The sequence below is a fragment of the Centrocercus urophasianus genome, unplaced genomic scaffold (genome assembly GCF_019232065.1).
Source record: "Centrocercus urophasianus isolate 14NV4802_14NV808 unplaced genomic scaffold, USGS_Curo_1.0 seq_11, whole genome shotgun sequence".
Classification (NCBI taxonomy): domain Eukaryota; kingdom Metazoa; phylum Chordata; class Aves; order Galliformes; family Phasianidae; genus Centrocercus; species Centrocercus urophasianus.
In genome coordinates, this window is record NW_024884253.1 from 19,347,035 (window position 1) to 19,353,034 (window position 6,000).

A 6,000-nucleotide genomic window follows, 5' to 3' on the forward strand; every position below is an offset into this window, starting at 1 on the left:
CACACACTTCCCTGAGCCTCTCTGCCATTTGGTGGGGCAGGATTGTTTGGCAGGGAATTATTTAGCTTTGCATATCTGAAATTGTCTAGAATTTAAAATGCTAAATCAACAGAAGCATTTTAGAAGTGCAAACGCTGTAGCTATGTAGGGAGGCATAGGATAAGAATCTGTCTGCTGCAGTGTTTCTAGGCTGTAGTTATCACAGAGCCACAGAATGGTTTGGGTTGGAAGGGACCTTAAACCCATCCGGTTCCAATCCCTCGCCATGAGCATGGGTACCACCCACCACATCAGGCTGCTCAGTGCCCATCCAGCCTGGCCCTAACACCTCCAGCGATGGGGCACCCACAGCTCCTCTGGGCAGCCCGTGCCAGGGCCTCACCGCCCCCTGAGTGAAGTATTTCTTCCATATATCCAATCTAAATCTCCACTCCTTCAGTTTACAACTGCTGCCCCTGATCTTGTCGCTAGAGATCCTGTTAAAAAGTCTTCCTGCACCTTTCTCATACGCTCCCTTCGCATACCGGAAGGCCACAATGAGGTCTCCCCAGAGCCTTCTCTTCTCCAGGCTGAACATCGCAAGCTCCCTCAGCCTTTCCTCATGGGGAGGGGTGCTCCAGCCCTCTGATCATCTCTGTGGCTTCCTCTGGACCCACACCAACAGCTCCACGTGTTTCTTGTCCTGGGGACCAGGTCTGGAGGCAGTACTGCAGGTGGCAGTAAGGGCAGAGCAGAGGGGAGAATTGGCACTTGCATGACTGAATTCCCAGCCGGTCCTTGGGCAATGTGGTGTCCACACTTCCAAGATGGCCCCAGCTGCAGAATTCAGTGTGATTAAAGTGCCTTGACTTCTGAGTGACCCAACAAACAGGCAAGAGAATACATAAAGTGAAGGAAGACAGGTAGAAGTGAACAAACTTGCCATGTGGAGAAGGAAAGGACAGAGCTGGTGGGACAGTACCTGTGTCAGCACCGCACTCTCATCCCAGTCTGCACTTGCACGACTTTAAAACAGCTGTCACATGTCAGCCCTGAAGTGACCCTTTAATTCTGCCTCCCTCTGTTTAATTACTTTTCTTTATCTCCGGGTCATATCAGCTCTGTGGCCTTCACTTCCATGCCCTGTTCCTCCCTGCCTCCCTCCCATTTCTGCCTGTCCCCCAGCACAGCACAGCCAGCCACCTCCCTGTGGAAGTACTCAGTTAAAATACAGCAATAAATCATTTAGCAATGAGCCTGGGCCTCACTCCAGTGCCTGCTGTAGGTCACAAGCTTGGCATCTGGCACAGCCAGCATCCTTTGTGCTTGCCGTGTCCCCATGTCCCTTCCAGCATGTGCACGGTGCTGGATGGGGCTCTTTCTATTTTGGCTCCTCACCATTCTCTTGTTTTCAGCTTTACCTCTGATTGATATGAACCTATGGAGCATAAATTCAGCCTGACTGGGCCTCATCCTCCTCTGCCATAGGTCACAAACCACAGGGCTTCCCAGGCTGTCCCCTGGGATGTCTGAGCATGAGTATCTGCACCCCCAGCAGAGGCTGCACCTGGTCCTTGGCCTTCCGCAGTGCCCTGCTGGGGCCAGCCCTGGCAGAGTGGCTGCGGGGGATGAGCCACCCCTCTTGATGAGCCACATGGATGTTGGCATCACTGCACATACCTTGTGTTGCAAAAGGAAGTATCTGTGTACCTAACTTCCCTCTCATCGGGTACTGATGAGGTTTCTGTATGTAGTCACGGTGCCTTGCGTGGCAGATGGTGCTGGGTTAGATTTGCATTATTCCTGTTCTGCTGATTCGTCTCTCAAATGTGCAAACTCATGCGCTGCCTGGCTGCGCTTGCTGCAAGGATCCCACACGGACTCTTTCAAACCAAAGGTCCCTGGCTGTTGTCTGAGGGCTGCAGCTTTGTCTGAAATTAGGGCGAGACCTTCTGCTAGTTCTGAAAATCAATATTCAGCCCAAGCACTCCCTACCAATGAGGCAATTGGAACATATTGATTTTCATTTCTGACTAAATGGAACAGGCTTCTGTTCTACCTTGTAATTCCTTGTCTGGAGACGAGTGCCAAGGCTGGGATGCCGGCAGTGGACCAGCACCAGGACTGGGGCAAGCAAAAGGGCAAATAGAGCATGGAGCTGTGGGTCCTAGAGGAACACATCACAATTGCTTGGTTTTGAGCTTGTTGTGAGAGATCATGGTGTGTTTCTATAGCAGCTTCAGTTTAGTGCTCTACCTGTGCCCTAGGGAATTCTGACTTGCCTTTCTGTTCTGCCATTAAAATGGAAGGAAAATTAATCCTTTAGCAGACTGTTCTAGTGTGTTCCCTCAATGACAATCTCAATGTCATCACCAGAGGGAAATCAACTTTTTACATGGGTAAATAGTGATAGAACAAGGGGAAATGGCTTTTAATTGGAGGAGGGAAGATTTAGATTGGGCGTCAGGGGGGAGTTTTTCACAGAGAGTGTGGTGAGGCCCTGGCACAAGCTGCCCAGAGCAGCTATGGATGCCCCATCCCCAGAGGTGTTCAAAGCCTGATGATGAGGCCCCTGGGCAGCCTGATGCGGTGTTTGATCTAGCAGTTGGCAGCCCTGCCTATTGCAGCAGGTTGCATCTAGATGATCCTTGAGGTCCTTTCCTACCCAAGCCATTCTATGATTCTATGATCTTGCTTTCTCCTCCAAGAGAAAACAGTACACGTGACAAGGCCAACCCATTCATGGTGGCACTGCCACCACACCTCACTCTGCTTCATCCCCAAGTGCCCTGCCACTTCAACCCATGTTCAGGACCCTGTCTGACAGCCCATGAGGAGGTTGCTGGAAGCTGTGCTTGCAAGACAAGGAACAGTGGTGATGGTGCACGGGAACCCAGTCCTGTCAGAGCAGGAACACCATGTGCATGCTGCAAATAGGCCATGTCTGCTCATCATCAGCAGGCCAGACCCATCAGAGGGACATGAGGATGTGCCCTACAAACAGTCTGCGAAATCTACTTGCCTTCTGGTCCAGTTTGATCAAACCGGAGTGACCAGAAACCACTTAAAATATTAAAGAAGGGAGAGAGAAGGCTCCCAGAAAAGGGCGTGTAGGGTTTTCCTGATCATGGAGGGGAGAGGAGATGGCACCTGTATTCTGCAGCATTGCTGTCCTGCAGCCACACATGTCCTTCTGCTCCCTGTGGGTTGTCATCAAGGAGTCTGAAAAAAGCATGGAAACCACTAAAATGAAGCCTTCTTTCTCCAGTCATGGCCATGGATCTGATATTGGCTCCTGTCTCTCCCCGAATGCTGGATGGCCCTGGTTTCCCCCAGAATAGGAAAAGAAAGCTTCAGCCTGTGCCTTTAGAATCATAGAATCATTTAATTTGGAAAAGACCAGTAAGATCATCTAGTCCAACCATGAGCCCATCCCCACCATGCCCACTAACCCATGTCCCTCAGTGCCACATCTACATGTCTCTTGACCATTGAAGAAAGATGACGGCTCCACCACATCCCTGGGCAGCCTGTTCCAGTATCTCATCACTCTTTCTGAGAATAATTTTTTCCTAATATCCAGCTTGAATCTCTCATGGTGCAATGTGATGCGTTGCCTCTTGTCCTACTGTCCTTCCAGTGCAGGGAGTTGTCCCATGGTCAGCCATCCACAGCCTCGGCACTCTTGCTGATGCTGAAGGGTCTCACCACCCTGCCCATGGATCCAGGACAACATTTCATCCTCTGAGGCCATCTATCCCCGCCCCAGCAAAGGTGGCAGTGCCTATCATATGCTCTGTTCCTGCCTCCTGGAGGGACCTCAGACCTGTGCTGTCCCTTGTTTTCTGCTCTGTCCCTGTCTCCATCCTTTTTGCTCCCTGGCAGGCCCAGGGCCTGGTTCACTGCTTGATTCATCACAGCCTTGTGTCACAGCCCTTGTTTTGTTGCTGCTGCTGCCAAGAAGGGCGTAATCAGACTTGCAGACCTCATCTAACCAAGCTGAGCTATTCCATACTGCAATTAATTAATACTTGAGTAGTGCCAACACTCATAGGCATCGGTCTTGTAAATAGTGCATAAAAATAGCATTTTCCCAGTCTAGCAACCAAGGAGGATATTTGAACTCTAACTACTTTTTTTTCAGGGCCTATTGAAACTGTAAATTGATGGGTGCCCTTCAGGACCTGGGAACCACTGCAGAAGGGTCCTTTTCTAAAAACTTTTGTTAGAAGCACATACTTATCCTCCCCTTAGACTCTCCTCTGTTTTCAGCTTGAATATTGATGGGTAAAGGTGTGAGCTTTGGGTGCTACTCAGTCAGGCTCTGCATGACATACAAGATATAGGTGCTGACTGCAGGAAGAGCGGAGCACCTACCACATGCTGTAAGTGGGCTGTACCTCACCACTCATTTTCCTGCCTGTGACTCCCTGGTGATGATGTGCCTTGTACAGACACAAACCATGCTACCAGCATTCAGCCTGCCTCTCTGCTGAGGTGACAGTTCTTCTGCAGGCCACACAAGAGACACCAAGCTCCCTGCAGAACATCATAACCCCAAGATGCTGGTGGTTGTGCTAGGTTTGAAGTGGAGACCCAAGCACCCCAGGCATAAGGGTCACCATGAATCTCTTCAGCTTTCCCTTCCCTTCCCTTCCCTTCCCTTCCCTTCCCTTCCCTTCCCTTCCCTTCCCTTCCCTTCCCTTCCCTCCCTTCCCTTCCCTTCCCTTCCCTTCCCTTCCCTTCCCTTCCCTTCCCTTCCTTTTCCTCCTTCCACCTCCTTTGAAAGCCTCATTTTGGCTCCTGGCACAGCAGCTCACAGTCATTTTATGATAAGCATCTATGTGTTATCATTCACTCCAGGTGGCTCACTCTGAGAAGGACAAACTTCTGCATCAAGAGAGAATTGTGTCACGTGCCTTGAAAACCAACTCTTCCGTGAGAAGGACTTGAAAGTCATCTGAGACTGCTTGACTCGGATTGCTTAAGTCACTGCCACTTTAAAAACAAGTAAATGTGCCCATTTAAAAGGATAGTTTTCCTTAATACATATTTTTTAAAAGCAGGCTGTAACTGGAATAAAGCAAGGTACAGATACTTCAGAGCTCTAGAAAGTCTCCATGGACACTGTATGTGTTACACCCATGTTCCTGAGATTATTAGCAGTTTTTCAGGCTGAGCAGGAAGATAAGAGGCAATCTTGATGGAGTGTTGTGAACTGTTGTTGTGGACATCAAGGAAAATATCTGTGGGCATCCTGCATCCAGCAGCCTCTGCCTCCTGCCTGAGAGCCAGTCCCTTCCTTCTCTCTATTAGATACAGAATTTAATTGCTGCCCATCTAAGCTGACTGAGGGCATCCTGTACAAATGCTGGCTGCAGCCTCTGCAGAGCCAGCAACACATGCTGCATTCAGATGTGAACCAAAGGCAGAAGCCCTTATCCCGGTTTTGATCCCAGCAGGAATTTTGCCAAGTACTTCCTAAAACCTTCACTGATTGTACCCAGTAAAGTTCTGCAAGTAATCCACATCAGGATGAAGCTAAACTGAAAAACAGGTAAAACGCAGTGGTTGAGACTGAAGAGAAAATGGAACTGGGGAGAAAAATGCAAAAGAGAACAGACAGCAATAAGTACAGGCAGATGTTGTCATGATGAATCCCACATGGCTGTAACAAAGTGGTCCAGAGGTTGTTGTATTCATGCTTTAACAGCCTAAGGGGATCTGGATGAGGGCTGTGTTCTCCCCAACCCACCTGGGGACACAGATAAAATTTCTTCTCATTCAAACAATGATAAATAACTTCATCCTGGTGTGAATACAGAAAACTGCGTCTCTCCCTGTGCCAGGATAAGGACAGCACAGTTTGTTACACAATCCCTGGTGAGTGAGCCAAACACTCCAGGAATTAAACTTGCCAACGTCCTGGAAAGCCAGATTGTAGGGAGCTCATACCCAGTCCTGAGAAACATGCACAGGACTCCAGGCTGTTTAGTTCTGATGTTTCAGGACTGTTGCTGC